We start from the raw sequence: 21145 nt of genomic DNA on the forward strand, positions 1-21145 counted from the left end.
CAGCATGGGTTTGGTTTGCCTAGCAGCCAGAAAAAGTTCCTTTTGGTGCAGCCTCTGCTTCAGAGCAAACACTTATCATATATGAAATAGTGTGAAATTAAAAAAACTTGCTTTGCTTGCAAGCTTTCTTCTCAGCGGCCTTTGTGCTTTGCTTTAATTAATCTGCTTCCTCAATGTGTAATTATCTTTCAGCAAAATACTTCAAGTGGCTTGTTTACAGGTGCGTTTCACTTGCAGCTTCATCCCTTTTTATGTTTAATTATGTCAGGGAACATACCATTATTGTTAATGAGCAATTTTTCCAGGATTACCGTCCTCCATCCAGACAGAAGGACGGACATGGGGGAGATTGCATTCCGAGTTGCTGCCAGCATTTTGCTCAAAGGGGAATCTGAAATGAGTTTGAGGGGTACCTCCTTCATCAGAAATCACCAAAGACAGAAAAAGTTCTGTAAGATATCGGATTTCTCCGAGAGGGGGACTTCCAAAAGGCTCTGACTTGCTAGCAGACTTTTGCCTAAAGCAAAGCTGGAAGTGCATTTGGAGGCTCCTATGTTAAGCAAAACGTCTGGCATATAAGAATGTTGAGAGAATTTGGGGGGGGCGGGGGGGAGCCAGGGATGTTTTGTACACATCTAGTTGTATCTAAGGGGACGCGGGTGGCGCTGTGGGTAAAAGCCTCACCGCCTAGGGCTTGTCGATCGAAAGGTTGGCGATTCGAATCCCCGCGGCGGGGTGCGCTCCCGTTGTTCGGTCCCAGCGCCTGCCAACCTAGCAGTTCGAAAGCACCCCTAAAAAAAGTGCAAGTAGATAAATAGGTACCGCTATATAGCGGGAAGGTAAATGGCGTTCTGTGTGCTGCGCTGGCTCGCCAGATGCAGCTTGTCACGCTGGCCACGTGACCCAGAAGTGTCTCTGGACAGCGCTGGCCCCCAGCCTCTTGAGTGAGATGGGCGCACAACCCTAGAGTCTGGCAAGACTGGCCCGTACGGGCAGGGGTACCTTTACCTTTACCTTTAGTTGTATCTATCCCATGAAACAAGGAACTTGCTAACAGCAGCAAAGGGATGCTGGCTAAAATAGGCATGACCTAAAATAGAGGTGGGGGGGGTCTGTTGCCCTCCAGATGTTGTTGGACTCCAACTTCCATCAACCAGCAGGGGCAGTAGTCAGGGATGATGGGAACTGTAGTCAGATTCCTTGTCCATGGATTAAAGAGACAATGGAATGGTTTCAACCTGCAGATAAAATCTCCTGCTTGTGATTGACAGGCAAACTGTCCAGTTTCCAGTGCTTCTGAATCAGCGCTCAAGGGTTGAGCTGGCGCAGGGGGCGGTGGGAGGTGACTCTTTCGGTCCTGGAAAAATTGGGAAATGACACTTTTGTTGTTTACTGGTTCACCCCAGTTTGGAGAATGTAATTCTCTTTGAAGACATGCTGGGTTGGGATGAGACATTTGCAAGAGCCCTTGAGAAATTGGGCAGATCTAACTGAAGCTATATTGGCTTCACACAGAATCGCTCAGATGCCTGTCTGAATAGGAGCTCCTCAAAAACCGCTGAGTTTTACTGGCAGTGAAATTAGTCGAGCACACCTCCCCTGCCCACCAGATTATGCTAATAAATGTTTGTTTTAACCCCTTCAACAATTCCCATAGATTTTTTGCCTGAGCTTCCAAATTCAGCCAAGATTTCTCTTCAGACAAAAATTTAGGAAGTTACACAGTGTTTCCAAAGTGAGTCTTCTTGTTTCTCTTTTAATCTTGTCAGTGACTCCATGGGGCCAGCTGAGTTCCCACATTTTACTAGGTTTTGAGGAAAAGCTAAGTACTGTTTAGTTTAAGGGGGGGACACGGGGAGCTGAAATTACAGAGGTTTAGAAAAATATTCATGGCATGGTGAGTAGAGAGAACTTTCTCCTCTTCATAATATCCAAACTTGTGGCCACACAAGCGAAACCAACCAAAAGCAGTCTATTAAGGCAGCCAAATACTTTCTCTCACACAATTAGTAATTAGCTTACAGAACTCCTTGTCAAAAGATGTGGTAATGGCCACAAGTTTTGAATGGCTTTTAAATTAAATTAAGATGCATTCATGGAAGATGGCTCTATTGTAAGCTATGAAGTCTCCCAGTTCAGAGTCAGCACGCCTCTGAGGACGAGTCTCTGGGAATATCAGGTGGTGCTCTTGTGCTCAAATGCTGCTTGGTGGCTTCTCACAGGCATCTTGGGTGAACAATGGGAGGAAAGGATGAGGAGCAGATGGGCCTTTGGCATGATCCAGCAGAGCTCTTCTTATGTTCTTGTGCTCATTGCTTGAGGGCTTCCCACAGGGACCTAGTTGGCCATAGGAACAGGATGCTGGACTGGCTAGGTCTTCAGTTTGATCCAGATGGGCCCTTATTCCTTCAGGACAGGGGAAACTTTGCTGCTGTAGATATTGCTGGACTCTAATACACATCAGCCCCCAGCCAGCATGGCCAACGGTTAGAGAAGATGGGCCTTCACTGTGATTCAGTAGCACTCTTTCCTCTTGTTCTTAAATCTACTTGTTTATTTGTCAAAATATTGGTCTGAAATCGCAGGAATGGAACAAAATGAATATGATTGAGGCTTGCGCCCGGTTCCAGTGAGAAAGTTATTACAGACACAAGTATCCACATCTCAAAATCAAGTTGCTAAAACTTGTATATTTTTTATCTTTTGAGTTGTTGGGTTTGGGAGCAACTTTTCTATTGCCAGTAAGACTTCAGGTTTACCTCAGACTGCAAACACTCCTCTGTTTCTGGGCTAAAACTATGCTTCACTTTATCACTCCCTGCCCAGTGGCATCAGCCAGGCACCTTCTCTATAATCTTTTTGGTGCCTCGCCAAAACCCTTTTGGGTTTAGCCAAGCCCATCCACACATACAGACTGTGGACAGATGTTTTAATCTGCTGGTTTTTTCCAAGTTCACCATTGATTTTTATTATCTTTTGAATGTTTTAAATAGTAGTCGTTAACTTTTTTTGCACTGATAATTTCATTGATTTATTCTTTTTGTAAACCACCTCAAGGTGGTATATAAATTTCATTAAATGAATAAAATAATATGTATCACATGTCACAGATAAAATAACAATATTATGAACTTTCCAATCCCAGCGTGGCTGGTCCACAACACCCCAGTCTGCACTCAGACGGCCCCCATGCCCCCATCCTCTGACTTCCAAACCACCCAGAGGGTGGCACTGGCTGTTGCCTTTGTAGAGCTCAGCAAGGAGGATGGGGACAAAGCTAGAATTAGCCTGCTCTGCCTGCCATTGAAGCAGCTGCCGTCTGGGCTCCTTGCCTCCTGCCCTACCAGTCCTAGAGGCAACCCTAAGGAAGAAGCTGATCTGGATATAAGAAACAAGGCAGGCAGGTGAGGCTGGTGGGGCAGTGACCAACCTCCACTGCCAGCCACCAAGGTAATCCCAAACCTATAAAATATTATTAATTTATCACGTGGAAAAATTATTGTACTTGTCAATATTTATATTACAGTGGTACCTTGGTTTGCAAACAGTCTGGTTTGCATATGTTTTGGATTAGAAACATGTCAAACCCGGAAGTGCGTGTCCCACTTTTTTTGGATTACAACCCATTGGGGGGGGGGGATTATGAACAAAAAATTTCTGGAGGCCCCATTGGCAAAAGCGCACTTTGGGTTACAGCCTATTTTGGTTTACAAATGGACCTCCAGAACGGATTATGGTTGTAAACCAAGCTACCCTGTATATCTATTCTACATGATTTCATTTGAAGGATTCTGTTTCTCTTTTATTTCCAGCATTGCTTGGTTTAAGCAATTTGGGGGGTTTACATGCCTGCTACCCTCTGACGTTTTGCTGGCCATTCTCTTGTTGACGGTGACCTCTTCTTTCATTTCTGTGTAAGGAGCATGTGAGTGGCAACTATTAAGTTCCATTATCAGCTCTTTATGCTTGACTTGTTCATCCAAGGTTAGGGCATTTCGTTGCTGGCATCCGTCTGTCTTGGGAGACAACGGAGGAGTGTGTCTTTGGGGGTGAAATCAAACTGTTGGAAGCACCTGTTGTGGCTGTAGAGACCAATACGAGAGAGACATGTTTTGTTGCAGCTGGGGCAGATGAAGGCATCCAGTTGTGCTGCTGCAGATGCATCATGGCGTTTCTTCTCTCTGCACTCCTGTTGTTGTTTAGTCGTTTAGTCATGTCTGACTCTTCGTGACCCCAGGGACCAGAGCACGCCAGGCACTTCTGTCCTCCACTGCCTCCCGCAGTTTGATCAAACTCATGTTGGTAGCTTCGAGAACACTGTCCAACCATCTCATCCTCCGTCGTCCCCTTCTCCTTGTGCCCTCCATCTTTCCCAGCATCAGGGTCTTTTCCAGGGAGTCTTCTCTTCTCATGAGGTGGCCAAAGTATTGGAGCCTCAGCTTCACATCTGTCCTTCCAGTGAGAACTCAGGGCTGATTTCCTTAAGAATGGATACATTTGATCTTCTTGCAGTCCATGGGACTCTCAAGAGTCTCCTCCAGCACCAGAATTCAAAAGCATCAATTCTTCGGCGATCAGCCTTCTTTATGGTCCAGCTCTCACTTCCTCTGCACTCCTACCGGTGGTAATTTCTCCTCTGGTCCCTGCTATGGATACACGACTTCACTGTTTGTCTCCATGTGCTGCAGTCACCTGCAGGGCATTCCCACATGGCAGAGTTGATGCTGCCAACCTTCATGCCACATGCAGAGCTGGTCTTCCAATGAGCCTGGCTGACATTTTAGAGGGGATACATTTGTCGTCATTTTACTTCTTGTTGGGGGTTTTTAGTTAGTCAGTCTGCTTATGGGTCTTAAGCTGTTTCCCAGCAAACACTTCCAAGCATTATACAACAGTAATGCCCCCCCCCCAAAAAAAAGTTAAGAAGAAGAAGAGTTTGGATTTGATATCCCGCCTTTCACTCCCTTTCAGGAGTCTCAAAGCGGCTAACATTCTCCTTTCCCTTCCTCCCCCACAACAAACACTCTGTGAGGTGAGTGGGGCTGAGAGACTTCAAAGAAGTGTGACTGGCCCAAGGTCACCCAGCAGCTGCATGTGGAGGAGCGGAGACGCGAACCCGGTTACCCAGATTACGTGACTACCGCTCTTAACCACTACACCACACTGGCTCTTAAAATTAAATGTGCATAACAAAAGCAGCCCTCAAATTACAAAATGTCATCTAGTGCAAAATATGACATGGCTGCTTCATGATGGATGAAGTTTTGCTTTTATTGTACTCCAGTATCTCTGTTATTGTTATATACTGTTCTGGGATTTGTTTGGATGATGAGTGGATTAGATTCGAAGAAGAAGAAGAAGAAGAAGAAGAAGAAGAAGAAGAAGAAGAAGAAGAAGAAGAAGAAGAAGAATGAATAATAACAGCTAGCAGTATAAGCTAGATCTGTAATGAACTTGGGAGAAGGAATTCTTAAATGTGGAATATTTCCATTAAATGCACAATACTTGATTTCGTATACACATACATATATATGTGCTGGATTTTGGTTTATGTGAAATTTCCTTGCAAACATATTCCAGTGTCCAGAGAACAGTTGTCTCTGTGGGATTTAACTGAAACTAGTTCACACACACCCTGCAGATCACTCCCTTATTTGACTTCTTTAGCCTTAGCTGAAACCTGTTCCTTGTCATCTAATTGCTTAGAAGTGGGACACACCAATGGCATTTTTCTGTTTTCGAAAGGGCTTTGATCTGTGAATGTTATGCTCAACCACAGCCAGACTCATCATCACCACTTCTGCAGTGTAACTGTCCTAGAGCCATTTCCATAAGCAGTTTTGTCAACAGGCAAGGTGGTAACTCTGGGTGAGGTGTGAAGTTATTCTAGTAAAGGCTTTGTCCAGGCTGGGGTAGGATATACTGCAAGACTGTTATGGGCATGGGGCAAGTAAATTAGGAACAATCCACATGTTCAAAGTGTGCAACAGGGAACCATACCGATTTGTATTGGTTCCAAAATGAGTACAGGAGGTTTCCCTTCTGCAGAGGGGTGCCCCTGAATTCACCATGTCAAGATCCAGCCCAACCCAGTTCTCAGGGATACATCCTTTAAGCGAGAGGCATGGGATTCCCACAGAGGCACCACCACAACTGAGGAACTGGAAGAACTCACAGAAGTCCTGAGATGCCCTGAACAAATTTAGCTCATGTGTGTTTCACCCGAGCCCCACAATAACCTCCATGACAATTACCTGATCCATGCTTTTTCCACCTAAGCTGCAAAAGCAGCAAAGGACCCAGCGGGAAGCCCAGAGTTGACCTGTTTGGCTATCAGGAAGTTCTAGCACCAGGGTCTTCCTCAGGTGCCAGGGTCTCCTCAATAGGAGGGAGAAGGTGGCTGTGGACAATGGCCTAGAGAAACTGTGCAGGAAGAGGAGGACTTGTCAATGAGGACAGCTCCCTGTTGAACTCTGTCTTGATTAGTACCTAGGCAACTTCAGGACTCCCTGGCTTAGCCGTGTCTCTCACACTAGGTGCTGGTTTCCAGTGTAACAGGGAATAATGGTGGTGAATTAGCAGCAGCTTACACTCTGCTCCTCCCACCCATGTATTCATTTAGGCCCCTTTGTGAATGCCTAATAGGGTTGTAGAAACTGCACATGGTTAGGGAAAGTATTCTCACCATTGCAGGCAAAAGTGTTCTCACAAACTTCAGTGTTTGTGTCTGCATGTTGTTTGTTTTGCAGGCAGCCTTTGACATAGGAAAAGAACCATGCCTTTCATTTTGACGTTCTCCAGTTCTAGGAGATGATTAAGAGAACTCCTGTGATGTGTTTGGTCTAGAGATATACAGAACTGCTCTTCCCAACCTCACATCCAGGAAATGTCACTAGTTTTATTGAATATCTTTTGGATTTGCTCCAGGCTGTTGTTCTTAGGGGAGGGGAAATAATAATAAATAAATAAATAAATAAATAAATAAATAAATAAATAAATAAATTTTATTTATATCCCGCCCTCCCCAGCCGAAGCTGGGCTCAGGGCGGCTAACAACAATCAAATAAACAATCAAATAATCCAACATTCTAAAAACATTTCATTATAAAAATTAATTAAAATCAAATTAATGGCAACCGTTAAGCAAAATTCTGTGCAGGTTGCCAGAGGAGGGAGTCAGGCTGTGCCCTGACCAAAGGCCTGGTGGAACAGCTCTGTCTTGCAGGCCCTGCGGAAAGATGTCAGGTCCCACAAGGCCCTGGTCTCTTGTGACAGAGCGTTCCACCAGATTGGAGCCGCAGCCGAGAAAGCCCTGGCTCTAGTTGAGGCCAGCCTAACCTCTCTGAGGCCTGGGACCTTCAGGATGTTTTTATTTGCAGACTGTAGGTTCCTCTGTGGGGCATACCAGGAGAGGCGGTCCCGTAGGTACGAGGGTCCTAGGCCGTATAGGGCTTTAAAGGTTAAAACCAGCACCTTAAACCTGATCCTGTACTCCACCGGGAGCCAGTGCAGCTGGTATAGTACCGGATGAATGTGATCTCACAGCGAAGACCCCATAAGGAGTCTCGTCACAGCATTCTGCACCCGCTGGAGTTTCTGGGTCAGTCTCAAGGGCTACCCCACGTAGAGCGAGTTACAATAATCCAGTCTGGAGGTGACCGTCACGTGGATCACAGTGGCTAGGTCAGGGCGAGAGAGATAAGGGGCCAACTGCTTAGCTTGGCAGAGATGAAAAAATGCCGCCTTTGTTATAGCTGTAATCTGTGCCTCCATAGAGAGGGAGGTATCGAAGATTACACCCAAACTCTTAACGGACAGTGCTGGCACTAATTGCACCCCCGCAAGAGATGGGAGTTGCCCCCCCCCCCAATCCCATATCGTCCCGTCCCAGCCAGAGGACCTCTGTCTTCAAAGGATTTAACTTCAACCGGCTTCCACGTAACCATCCAGCCACAGCTTCCAAACATCTGGTCAGTGTGTCTGGGGCTGAGTCAAATCTGAGGAAGAGTCACCAGTTTCACTTCAGAGGAAGACAACGTATCAAAAGGCATTCTCTACACATCAAGAATAATTTTATTTGAATTTATATCCTGCCATTCCTCCCAGAGATGCCCAGAACAGCGAGCACATCTGCAATAAAACCCTTTTTAAAAAGAAGCATGCTAAAAACAGTTTTAAAATTTAAAAAATAGTCACAGTTTTGAAAAAATATATAAGACATTCTACAAACAGTTCAAAACATTCTCTCATCCAGTGATCTCAAGGTTGCCAGGAAGAAGAAGAAGAAGAGTTTGGATTTGATATCCCGCCTTTCACTCCCCTTCAGGAGCCTCAAAGCGGCTAACATTCTCCTTTCCCTTCCTCCCCCACGACAAACACTCTTTGAGGTGAGTGGGGCTGAGAGACTTCAAAGAAGTGTGACTGGCCCAAGGTCACCCAGCAGCTGCATGTGGAAGAGCGGAGACGCGAACCCGGTTCCCCAGATTACGAGTCTACCGCTCTTAACCACTACACCACACTGGCTCTCAGGAACAGTGACCTTCACCCGTCAAATGCCTGGGTAAACAGGAATGATTTTAAATTCCTCATGAAATGCAGAATTGACAGAGGCAGATGCCTCTCACCAAGGAGAGCATTCCACAGATGGAGAACCACTTCTGAAAAAGCTCTCTCCCGGGTCAATACTATCTGGGCAGTCTGGGCAGATATGGATTTTTCTCTCCACCAATGCTGGGGAAACTATGGCCCTCCAGATGTTGCTGACCCTGGCTGAGATTGACAAGAATTGGGAGCTGGAGTCTAACAACAACTGGGGGGCAGAATCTTCCCCACCTCTGCACAGTGCTATCAGTTCTACTCTTGTCATAGAATTTCCCACCTTCTCTGCCTTCTCTACAGAGTCATTTGCAACACATCCTCATTCCTAACATCTTAGGTGGCCGCCTGTGGCACCAAGCAATTTCCATGTTGTGCTTTTAGACCTGGGAGTGACTTGTGGGTGTATTCAAAACATGATCTTTGAGAAAACACGAAATAGCCCTCAGATACATAGGCACAAGTACCAATTTACAACAACAACAATTTATTTATTACGGCCATAGGCCCATACAAGAAAAGTACCAATTTGGTGGGGTTCCTTCTCAGGAGGAAACTTAATGTTATTCCAGCTTTGAAGATAATGTTGCCAATCACCGTGAAGGAACCACTTGAAAATCAGGACCATCCTTCACTGGGTAGTAATTGCAAAATAAACTAAAGATCTTGACAGTAAATTACAAGGATCAAGTTTTCGAAACCAGTCTAACCAAGTAGAACAAGTTGGAAGAGAGCAGGAAAATATATTTTTTAAAAAATAGAATGTACAGAAGGAATCTGGAGGAGAATTTACTCCAATGTAGTGGAATAATAGGAGATTCACGACAAACAAAAGGAAGTAGTTCTTCACACAGTATCTAATTAAATTATGGAACTTGCGACCACAAGTTGTAGTGATGGCTACGAACGTGGTGACTTGATTAGATGAATTATAGGAGGATAAGACTATCCCTGGCTACTACACACGATGGCTATATATTACCTCTAGGATCACAGGCAGCATCTCAATGAATACCAGTCACTGGGGAACAATAATGGCAAGAAGGCAATTGCACTCATGTCTTGGTTGTGGACTTCCCATTGCTTGACCACTTTGAGAAATGGGATGCTGGACTAGATGGGCCTTTGTCTGACTCAGCAGGACTCCTCTTAAATGCTTTTGGTGGTGGTGAGGGGGCTGCCAGGGAGAGGAAGGAGCATGGAAGTCATCTCCCACCTACTCCCTTTCACCAGTACTTCTATGGACTGAAGCATTCAAATACAGCATTTCATACTGATGATTCAAATTTTGGATGTGAGAGCTGAGTAATTTGCAGGCAATCCTATACACACCTGCCCAGATGCAAGTCCCATTCCATTTTGTAGGACTGAGAATAAGTGAATAAATACATGATTTCCGCCATAAGAGTTGTTCACGTTTTAAAAAATTATATTTTGATTTTTGGCAGGAGTCAAATATGAAATCTCAGAAGCAGTCAAATATTGTTAAATGTGAAATGCTACTGCATATCACCTCTCAGATACTGTCAAATGCCAGGATGACAAAGAATGCTATCAATACTGAAATACAATCTCAAAGTTAAATATCAGTTCTGAAGATCAGAAAATGATTTTGGGATCACATTCATTTCAGTTCTGGTGTTCATAAATTAGATCAGGAGCACTGAGTAAACAGAACCACCCTTGTTTAACAGGAAAAACATTGTTCTGGATGTAATCTCTAGCAACCTTCTTAGGTTATCAGATGTTTGCTCAAATGTTTGAAAAGCCTCTCCCTTATTTCAACTGGGAAATGCATTCAGAGTACTTATTATATACCTATTTTCTTTAAGCAGTCAGCGTTTCTCGTACTTGAAGTTCTAAGAGTACAGGCTTAGCATTTGATTCCCAAGCTAACAAATATTTCCAGATTCCTATCAGTTTTAGGGAGATTGTGGAAAGGAACTCAAGGGATAACCACTTGTGGTTTTAAACTGATGGGTTTTGATTAAAACCTCGTGCCAAGCAAAGAATGCAACTACCTTGCCCAAGGACAGGGAGCCATCCTTCAACTCCCATCAGCCTCAATCAGTAAAGGAGGATGAGAGATGTAGCCCAACAACATCTGGAGGGAATAAGGTTGTACCTGAGTAGAATATAGATCCTCATTCCTCCTTTACAGATGAACAGGGCAGGCATATGAATATGTAGCTGCCTCCGTCATGTCTTTGTAGGCCCAGAAGTGAGAGCTAGAAAACTCCCAGCTCCTGTGGTTTGTACACAGTAGGCCTTCTGAGACAAGAATTTCAGTATTCACTGCAAGCATCTGTTTAGCATAGCTATGCTCAGTCAGCTTTGTATGGGGCATATGAGTAACAACACACAGCGATTTTGAACCCACACTGAGAGCATTTCTCTTGCCACTGAAAAACCACAGCTGACTCCTCACATCTCGTACTTCTAGAGATGCTAGCAAGCTGCTGTGACTGGCATATTTTTGCAAATGCTGCTCCTGTTAATGGCTCATTCATTGGAACATTAGAAAGTGGCCAGAGAGGTCCAGTGGCCCAGGTGACCACAGCTCAGGTGAGCAGCTGTTGGGATGAATAGGCCAGCTGCAGTAACACCTGCACATAGGGGCCTAGCACATGCTTTTAAAAATATTTGCAATTTGATCCATAGATCCACAAGAAGAGTATTGGTTGTGGATCCTTTCCTCGTTTTTTCCCCTTTGCAAACAGATGGGAAGATGCAGGGTGAAGGGGATGTTGGCATGGTGCAAATGCACCAGCAGGAATGCCAAATGGCTCCACTAGTGTGTTTGCACCATGCTGACCCTTTTGCCAATTCACCCTTTCTCCTGGGAAGTAACACTGGCCCACCTGCCAGGAAGCTAGCCTAGTGGCTCTGTCCCCACCACCCCTGCCCCGCAAGCCACTTCTGCAAAGAGGGTGACCAGAATTTCCTGTGTACAGGCTGGAGTATAATATATTGGCTCTTAATGTAGTAAGTTTTGAGTTACTACACAAATAGGTGGGTCTGGTTTTATTTTGTAATAACTATGGTACGAAATCTGAACACCTTGACTTTCACAACCATAACTTTAATCATGGGCTGTCAGTGGACGGAGCAAATAATTATCCAAAGTTTATGTCCTTTAGACAAAACATCAATGATATTATATATTGCTGTAAACCACATAGAGGATTGTGTTAGGTTTATTTTAAGAACCAAGCAGTGTGTATTTTTAAAATAAATAAATAAATAAGGTCAGGAGTTGCAACTGCACTCAGTTGAAGTGAACATTCTGAGACCAAATTTATAAAATCAGCAGCTTTGTGCCCATCTTATAAAGATGACATGAGATGACTGTTATGCATTAGAATAAGAGTCACACTTTTATCACTTAAACTGTGTGATGTGGGATCATTAAAACATCCATTTGGAAACGTGCTTATTAGGGGGAAAGCGGGTTAGTGAAAACAACATACAAAATGCATTCCATAGGGGGAGATTGCAAGCAAAAGTGTGTACATTAAGCAAAATTTCATACAGAAATGTATATATTAGAAACGCACACTAAAATACTGACAAATATTCATGAGGATTTAAAAACAACAACCCCAGACTGCTATAGGAATATGGAAAATGGAATTTAAGATTGCAAAGATGAGAAGTTGGGAGCAACAAGTACTGACAGATGCATCCATCCCTTGGGCAAGTGAAACCCAGCATATACAGTGGTACCTTGGTTTACTACCATAATCCGTTCTGGAGGTCCGTTTGTAAACCAAAACAGGTTGTAACCCAAGGCGCGCTTTCACCAATGGGGCCCCCAAAAAATGTGTTTGAAAAAAAATGGGTTGTAATCCAAAAAAAGGTTGCAAACCGGGACACACATTTCCACATTTGACGTGTTTGTAATCCAAAACGTATGCAAACCAAGACGTATGCCAACCAAGGTACCACTGTAAATGCAAATGCAAATATTAGTGAAAATAATATAAAAATCCATTATAATGGGAGCAGTTTCTTTGCAATAGATAGATAGATGGCAAAACTGCATAAAAACATGTATACTAGGAGAAATTTGCACTAAAATGCTGGTGACGTTTTCTTAAAAAATAATTTGCAAACTGCCATGGAAATGTGGAGAAATGGGATCCTCATAACAGAGGGTCCTGGTTGCACGCGGAACCCAAGAGCTCACCTCATAGGCGTGATCCCAGGGGCTTTAAAAACAGCAGTGTGATGCAAGGAGGGGCACTTGCTTTGCACTGTTGAACATCCGCCCACCCTCCCTAGTTTAGGTAGAGTCACTTGGCCTTGCTTTGGTTTGGGTCGCCTGTTTTGGAACAGGGGCTGGGTAGGAATTTTTCCATTTGGCAGATTGGCTTTAGCCATTTGGTTTTCACCTACCCCTTAGCAAATCATCACAACTTGTAAGGTGGCGGTTAGACATTGGCTCAGTTGGACTGTGGGGAGGGGAGGTGCGGCCATCACCTGCCCCTCCAGGAACTGGGTATTCCGTTAAAGGAATCTGGGGCTCCTGGATCTCGCCCGAAGTCCGCTTGAGGGGCTAGGGCCATGCCAGGACCACAGGAACCCCGGGGTGAGCTTAGGTTGGTCCTCATCGACCTAGCTCCCTCGTTTGGTTTACCCCATTGGACAATCACCCTGAGAGGCGGAGCCAGTTATAGTGGGGAGTCAATGCCTAAGCCAATACTGCTCACGTGCTCATATTTCAATAAAGTTATGGGAAAAAGGAAATAAAGGGAAGAAAGGGACTTGGACTTATTTGTGTAATAATACTATAAAAGTGCCTTTACAGAAGCAACTGATATAATAGACATTCGAAAATTGGAACTCTGGATTCTGCTTCTTCCGTTTATAATGAGGTCTTATAAAATATGATTTTTTGTCTTTTTTTTTTTTTTTTTCTTTCTCTTCTGCTTCTTCACCTGTGTAGTGAGAGAATAGTATCTGTAGTAATTTTTGACAACTTAGAAAATCTTGTTAAATTTTGATAAATGCCTCAGGTCTAATTGTTTATTGCCAACTCCTCTGGATAATATTGGAAGATATCGCAACATCTTTAAAGACAATACTGAGAGACATTGCAACATCTTTAATAGACAATAGTGAAAGACATTGCAACACCTTTTAAAGAATTTTGTTTTTTGATTAGTTAAATAACAAAAGGGTTGTAATTGGAAAATTGATAAAGGGGACTGTATTCTGTTAGCCAACTTCCCCCCTCTGGATAATTGTCGCTGGATTGAGCCGCCAAGTGGCTGAAGAGCGCAAGACTTTACGGATTGGACTGGTTTATCTTTAGTGAAACTTACTGGTGGACTATTGAGAAAATATTTTGGTTTTATTATTCTTGTTTAGTATTCGGCCAGGAAATTTACAACAGAAAGGTTATATCTGATACTGGGACATTATTGAGACAGTATCAGTCTGGAGCTGGCAGTATCAGTTTAATTGAATAGTAGAATAGTAGACACTAAAACTTAAACGTAAACTTAAAGCGTAACGGGTGAAAGGAAAAAATCCCCTCGGAATAGAAATATACCTTTAAGACAACTTATATACTTATTGTCTCTACAAATAGGAAGAGTGTGAGCCCTATTACGGGAGAGGATAAGGTATTTAGAAGGAAATTACAGTAGTGGTAAAGGCTGAAATGCAGGGGAAAAATGGTAAAAAGGGAGGGGGGGGATTAATGGAAAGAAGGACATCAAGACAGGAAGAGATTAAAGATTTAGATCTGTTATGGCTTAAAATCAAGGAAGAATTTAGACAAACAGAAACACACATGGAAAACAAACTAGCAGAAATGCAGGGGATGATCGATAAAAAAATAGAAGGAGCAGTAGGGGAATTATCCAATAAAATCCAGGAATTATCAATAAAATCCAAAGCAATAGAAGAGAATAATAGAAAGATCCAAAAAGAGATGAGAGAACAGAAAAAGGAAACAGGGAAAATAAAAGAAGAATTGAAAGAGGTCAGTAAAGTACAGGAACAAATCTGGGATAGTCTTGCGATGGCAGAAATGCGACAAAAACATCTTAATTTGAAATTTAGAGGAGTGGGAGAGGAGGCGAAGGAGGATATAAAGGGAAAGATGACCAGAGAGCTAGCCAGATGGCTAGAACTAGAAGAAGAGGAGTTGGCAAATATGATTGAAAATGCCTTTAGGATAAGAAGAAGCTCTCAACAAAATAAGCCTAAAAAATTGCTTGGGGACTGCCTGGTAATTTTTAATTCAGTAGAGATAAAAAATTTGATATTAAAATTAAGCTACCAAAAAAGATTAATAATTGACGGAAGGCCAATTATTATTCTAAAAGAAATACCAGTTAGACTGTTACGCAAAAGAGAAGGCTATAAACAAATAGTAGGCATCTTGAAAAAAAACAACATACAATATAGATGGGAGTTCCCGGAGGGGATCACCTTCTTCTTCAAAGATAAGAGATTCAAGTTGAAGGACACTCAGGAAGGGGAAAAATTCCTAAGAAGATACAAGAAAGAGCTTGACAAGGGGGAAGACAGGCTAGGAGACAGAGAAAGAGAAAGGGGTGAGAGAAGGGAAAGGAAGGAGAAGAAAGGAGTAAGGGAAGAGAAAGAGGAAGAAGAGGAGGAGAAGGTGGAAGAAGCGGAAGGAGGGGAAGAAGAAGAATTAGAAGAGGAGGAAGAGATAGGAAATAGGACAACTTAAAATAAAAACTTGTTAAAGTTTTTGAAATTTTTTTTCTCCACTTTTTTAATAAATAAAAATCTAATTGTAATAATGTCCTTAAAAATCCTGTCTTGGAATGTAAATGGCCTGAATGAAAAATCTAAAAGGAATAAAATAGAAAGAGTGGTAAAGAACAAAAATTATGATGTAATTTGCTATCAAGAGACACATGTGGCTAAAAAGCACAAATATATATTGATGAATAAAAAGTTAGGTGTGGAATTCATTAACTCAGATGTAACTAAAAAAAAAGGAGTTGTGATATATGTGAAGGAAAAATGGGACCCGATATTGATATGCAAGGATGATGAGGGAAGAATCCTGGGAGTGCAAATTAATTATCAAGGTGAAAAATTTAATGTGGTGACTGTCTATGCCCCAAATACAAACAAAGCAGAATTTTTTAAAAAATTGGAACAAATATTACTAGAGTTAGAAAGTCATAAATTAATTCTGCTTGGAGATTTAAATGGGGTACCAACACCAGAGCTAGATAGAAGTGGAGGAAAAAAGAAATTAAATCAAGGGAAGCTCCCAAAAACATTTAACAATCTGGAGGAAAATCTAGATTTGATTGATATCTGGAGATATAAAAATCCAGTAGAAAAACAATTTACTTATTTTTCTGAACCCCATCATAGCTGGGGTAGGATCGACCAGATATGGATAACAAGAGAATTATCTTTAAGAACAACGAACTGTGAAATATTACCTAAAACCTTCTCTGATCATAATCCAATGATATTAGAGCTAAGATGTGAATTTGTGGGGACGTATAGATGGAGAATGAATGAATACCTTTTCGAAAATGAGGAGGTGATAGTGAAGGCAAAAAGTACCTTGAAAGAATACTTTGATATAAACCTGAATAAAGAGACTAAGTTAGAAACAGTTTGGGATGCCAGTAAGGCAGTCCTAAGAGGATTCTTGATTCAACAAAACAGCTATAGAAGGAAATTAAGAGAGACTAAAAAAGAAGAAATTATTAAACAATTGAGAGAATGTGAGAAAAAATTGGTAATAAATCCCAGGGATGAAAGGATTAGACAAACTTTGAAAACATTGCAATTACAATACTCAACTTTAATTAATCAGGAAGTAGAATGGAGAATTAAATGGATGAAGCAAAAATATTTTGAATCTGCGAACAAAACCGGGAAATTATTGGCGTGGCAACTCAGAAGGAGGAAAAAACAAAATTTAATTAACAAAATAAAAATAGGAGAACAGATCTTGGAAGATAGTAATAGGATAAGGGAAGAATTCCTTAAATTTTATGAAAAACTATATAAAAAGGAAGAGGAAAATAGAGAAGAAATAGGGAATTATTTGATAAAGAATGGAGGAGAATATTTGACAGATGAAGATAAAAAACATTTAAATAAACCCATAACAGAAGATGAGGTTAAAGATGCAATAAGAAAGATGAAACTGGGGAAAGCACCTGGTCCTGATGGCCTCTCAGCAAAATATTACAAAACATTAGAAGAATACTTAACTCCGGTGCTATGTAATGTGATGAACAGTATCATGAGAGAAGGAAAGCTACCAGATTCCTGGAAGGAAGCTCATATTGCATTAATAGCTAAGCCAGATTCGGACAAATTAGATATAAGGAATTATAGACCGATATCATTGCTTAACAATGATTATAAGATCTTTGCAGAGATAATGGCGACTAGACTAAAAAAACACCTAGCAAAAGTTATACATAAAGATCAAGCAGGGTTCCTCCCTAATAGACAATTGAAAGATAACGTCAGACATATAATTAATATTATCGAATACTTAGACCTTAGAATTGATATATCTGCAGCGTTGATTTTTATTGACGCTGAAAAGGCATTCGATAATGTATCGTGGGAATTCATGCTAAAGTGCATGGAGAGAGCAGGGATAGATGGACCCTTTCTGAAAGGAATAAAAAACATTTACTCAACACAAAGAGCTAAACTAATCATTAACAATAATCTATCCAAATCATTCACGATATCGAAGGGTACGAGACAGGGATGTCCTCTATCCCCTCTCTTATTTATAATGGTTCTAGAAGTACTGGCAAACAAGATAAGGAAAACACCTGAAGTAGGAGGAATTAAAGTTGGAGAAAAAGAATACAAATTAAAGGCCTATGCAGATGATTTAGTTATCTCTCTTGAAGATCCAGTAGAAGGTATCGGCAAAGTTATAGAGATATTAGAAGAATTTGGGAAAGTTTCTGGCTTCAAACTAAACAAAATTAAAACCAAGATCCTAACAAAGAATCTGGAAGAAGATCAAAGAAAACAGCTAGAGGTCCAAACAGGAATTAAGGTTGTGAAAAGGGTAAAATATCTGGGTATCTGGATTTCAACGAAAAACATAAAATTGATAGAAAATAATTATAATAAGACCTGGAGTGAGATAAAAAGAGATTTAGACACATGGAGCAGGATAAGGTTATCATGGTCAGGAAGGATGGCTGCAATTAAGATGTCTGTGCTGCCGAGATTGTTGTTTTTATTTCAAAACATCCCCGTGATTAGAGGCATTACTAGGTTTAAGGATTGGCAGAGAACCCTGTCCAGATTTATCTGGCAGGGGAAAAGAGCAAGAATTAAGTTCAAAATTCTTACCGACCGTAGAGAGAGAGGAGGGTTTGCTGTTCCAAACCTGCAATTGTATTACGATGCGTCGTGCCTGTGCTGGATCAAAGAATGGATTACCTTAAATAATACCGATTTGTTGGACCTAGAAGGATTCAACACTAGGTTCGGCTGGCACGCTTATCTATGGCAGGATAAAGGGAAGATACATAAGGGTTTTGTAAACCATATTATTAGAGGAGCATTATTAGAGGTTTGGGACAGAAACAAGAGACTCTTAGAAAAAAGCACTCCATGGTGGTTATCACCCACTGATATTTTAAAGATTAAAAAACCAAATATGGATGAGCAAAGATGGACTTACGAAGACCTATTGGTTAGATCGGATAAGGGATGGAAGCTTAGAACATATGAGGAATTAAAAGATAGGCAAGTAAGTTGGTTACAAATCCACCAAATAAACGCCTTATGGAACGAACATAAAAAAATAGGAATAAATGAGAAAAAATCGAAATTCCAGGTGGAAATAGTAGAAGGTAACACCAAACTTCTATCCAAGATGTATGGTCAATTACTGGATTGGGATACTAAAGATGAGGAGGTGAAGGAGGCTATGATAAAATGGGCTATAGATTTGGGACATAACTTAGAATATGATAGATGGACACAATTATGGAAAATAGATATGAAATTTACAGCCTGTGTGGGAATCCGGGAAAATATGGAAAAAATGGTGTATCGTTGGTACATCACTCCAGTAAAGCTGCAGAAAATGTATAAAACTGGGGATAAGAAGTGTTGGAAGTGCAAAATAAAAGAGGGTGATTTCTACCATATGTGGTGGACATGTGCAGAGGTGAAAAGGTTTTGGGGTCTTATATATGAGGAATTAAAAAAGATTTTGAAATACAATTTCCCCAAGAAACCGGAGGCCTTCCTGTTAGGGATGGTGGGTGAGGAGATTAAAAAAGATGACAAGATATTGTTTCAGTACGCGATGGCAGCAGCCAGAATATTGCTGGCACAGAATTGGAAAACCTCCAAGATCCCAACAATTAAAGATTGGCAGCTCAAATTATTTGAATACATAGAATTAGATAAATTGACACAAAGAATCAGGCATCAAAAAAGTAAAAAATTTATTAACAATTGGAATAAATTTATAACATATACAGAACTAAATTTAGGCAATATCAAAATTACAGTAGACGAAATATAAAATCTGTGAAGTGGAGATATGGAAAGAGATCGGAAACCGCTGAAAGGAAGGTTGACTATACAACCCAGACTGAGATGAAGGGAAGTAATCCTTTGTTTAATTTAAGGTGTTTTTTTTTTTTTTTTTTTCCCGTTTTCGTTTTCCTCTGCTTGGTTTTTCGGTGACCTGTGTTTTGTTTCTTGGATGTTGTTTGTATGATATGACTTTTTCTGGATTGTTTATTATGGAAGAATAGTTTGGAAAATTCAATAAAAAGAAGAATAAAAAAAAAAAAAAATATTTCAATAAAGTTATGGCCAAAAATTTTGCCCCAAAACTTAAACCAATATAAGTGTCCGTGTGTATTTATTTTGGTGATGGGTTTGGGGCCTCGGGACGCAACTGAACTTTAAGACTGGAAAACAGCTTTGGGTACTCTATTATCCCACCACAAGCATCTTTAGACATCCCAGAACAATGAATCTTAAATTCTCCTCCCCGCACAGACCACTTGAACATTGCTGGTGCTCTCAGCAAACCAGTTAATAAACTTTTATGGTACTACAAATCAAATATAGCCCATTACCAGACTGTTATACCTGCTTATGAAAGCCATGGCTCCCAGATCTGGCTTCCCCTGACCCCTCTGCCCCAGTAATCCAGCCCTGGACAAAAGCACCTCAATCTCCATCATAAAAAAATGGAATAAATCAAGTACAGTGGCCAGTTAAGGTGGATGGTTGTTTTTTTAATGCTCTGAAACTTTTCATGGAATGCCTTAATGGAGGTTGTGGACCACCATTGTTCCAATGGTGGAACAATCTGGTGGTGTAGTGGTTAAGAGAGTCGGTGTGGTGTAGTGGTTAAGAGCGGTAGACTCGTAATCTGGGGAACCGGGTTCGTGTCTCCGCTCCTCCACATGCAGCTGCTGGGTGACCTTTGGGCTAGTCACACTTCTCTGAAGTCTCTCAGCCCCACTCACCTCACAGAGTGTTTGTTGTGGGGGAGGAAGGGAAAGGAGATTGTTAGCCGTTTTGAGACTCCTTCGGGTAGTGATAAAGCGGGATATCAAATCCAAACTCTTCTCCTTCTTCTTCTTCTTCTTCTTCTTCTTCTTCTTCTTCTTCTTCTTCCACAGACCACAATTTGAGGACCTCTGTCTTGTATCTCTCTATCCAACCAAGATCATCTTATCTTTTGAGCAGAGGCAACTGCTGCAAAGAAGGAAGCAAGATGAAAAATATCTAGCTAATCCCATGTTTTCTTCCAGTATTTGATTCCATGACACGTCATTAGTAAAAGATCACAAGCAACCATTTGGTTATCCATGCATTTTATTGTAGAGAACAACAGAGACATAGGGATTTCTGGCAATGCTGAAAAGCCAAATGCCATGCTGCAACAATTTTACGCACTGAGATGAGAAATAACCACCAACCACAAATATTGTAGGCACAGAACCTGAAAAGAACACTTGGGAAGAACCCCAACCTCAAGTACAGAGCTTGTGTAATCTAATTCATTTTCAATGATGGCAAAAAATGATACATGAAGAAGGCCTTTTGGTCTTACACAATGACCGTCACTTAAATGGAGTGTTCTTGTGATGTTATGAAAGGCAACTTTTGAGGGAAACCCATCATTTGCTATGAATCACCATAATTACTACTTATAGGGCATCTAAACATTTCTGTGGTCACTTGTCATGCCATGTAATACAGAATTAACCTGACAGGGGAAGAATGTGGTGGCACAAACTGAATCTTGAAAATAAACCAAGTCAAGTTTTCCATCTCTTTTTTTGAGGAGCATATCTCTAGTCCTCATGATGATGGGGGAAATTCTCTGATTATGGTTCAGCATTCAAAAGCCTTTAGAATATGTGTGTCATTGGAGGGGAGCTGGTGTCAGTGCTTTGAGTGGTCTTGATGCTGAGCTTCTTATTCTTGGTTCATCTTTCTGGATGGACACCGATCCCTTTACTCTGTCCTTACTTCCTATCTCTACTATTGATCTCCAGTTTTCCCTCACCCACTT

Source organism: Podarcis tiliguerta (genome assembly GCF_965153285.1).
Source record: "Podarcis tiliguerta genome assembly, chromosome: 2".
Lineage (NCBI taxonomy): Eukaryota > Metazoa > Chordata > Lepidosauria > Squamata > Lacertidae > Podarcis > Podarcis tiliguerta.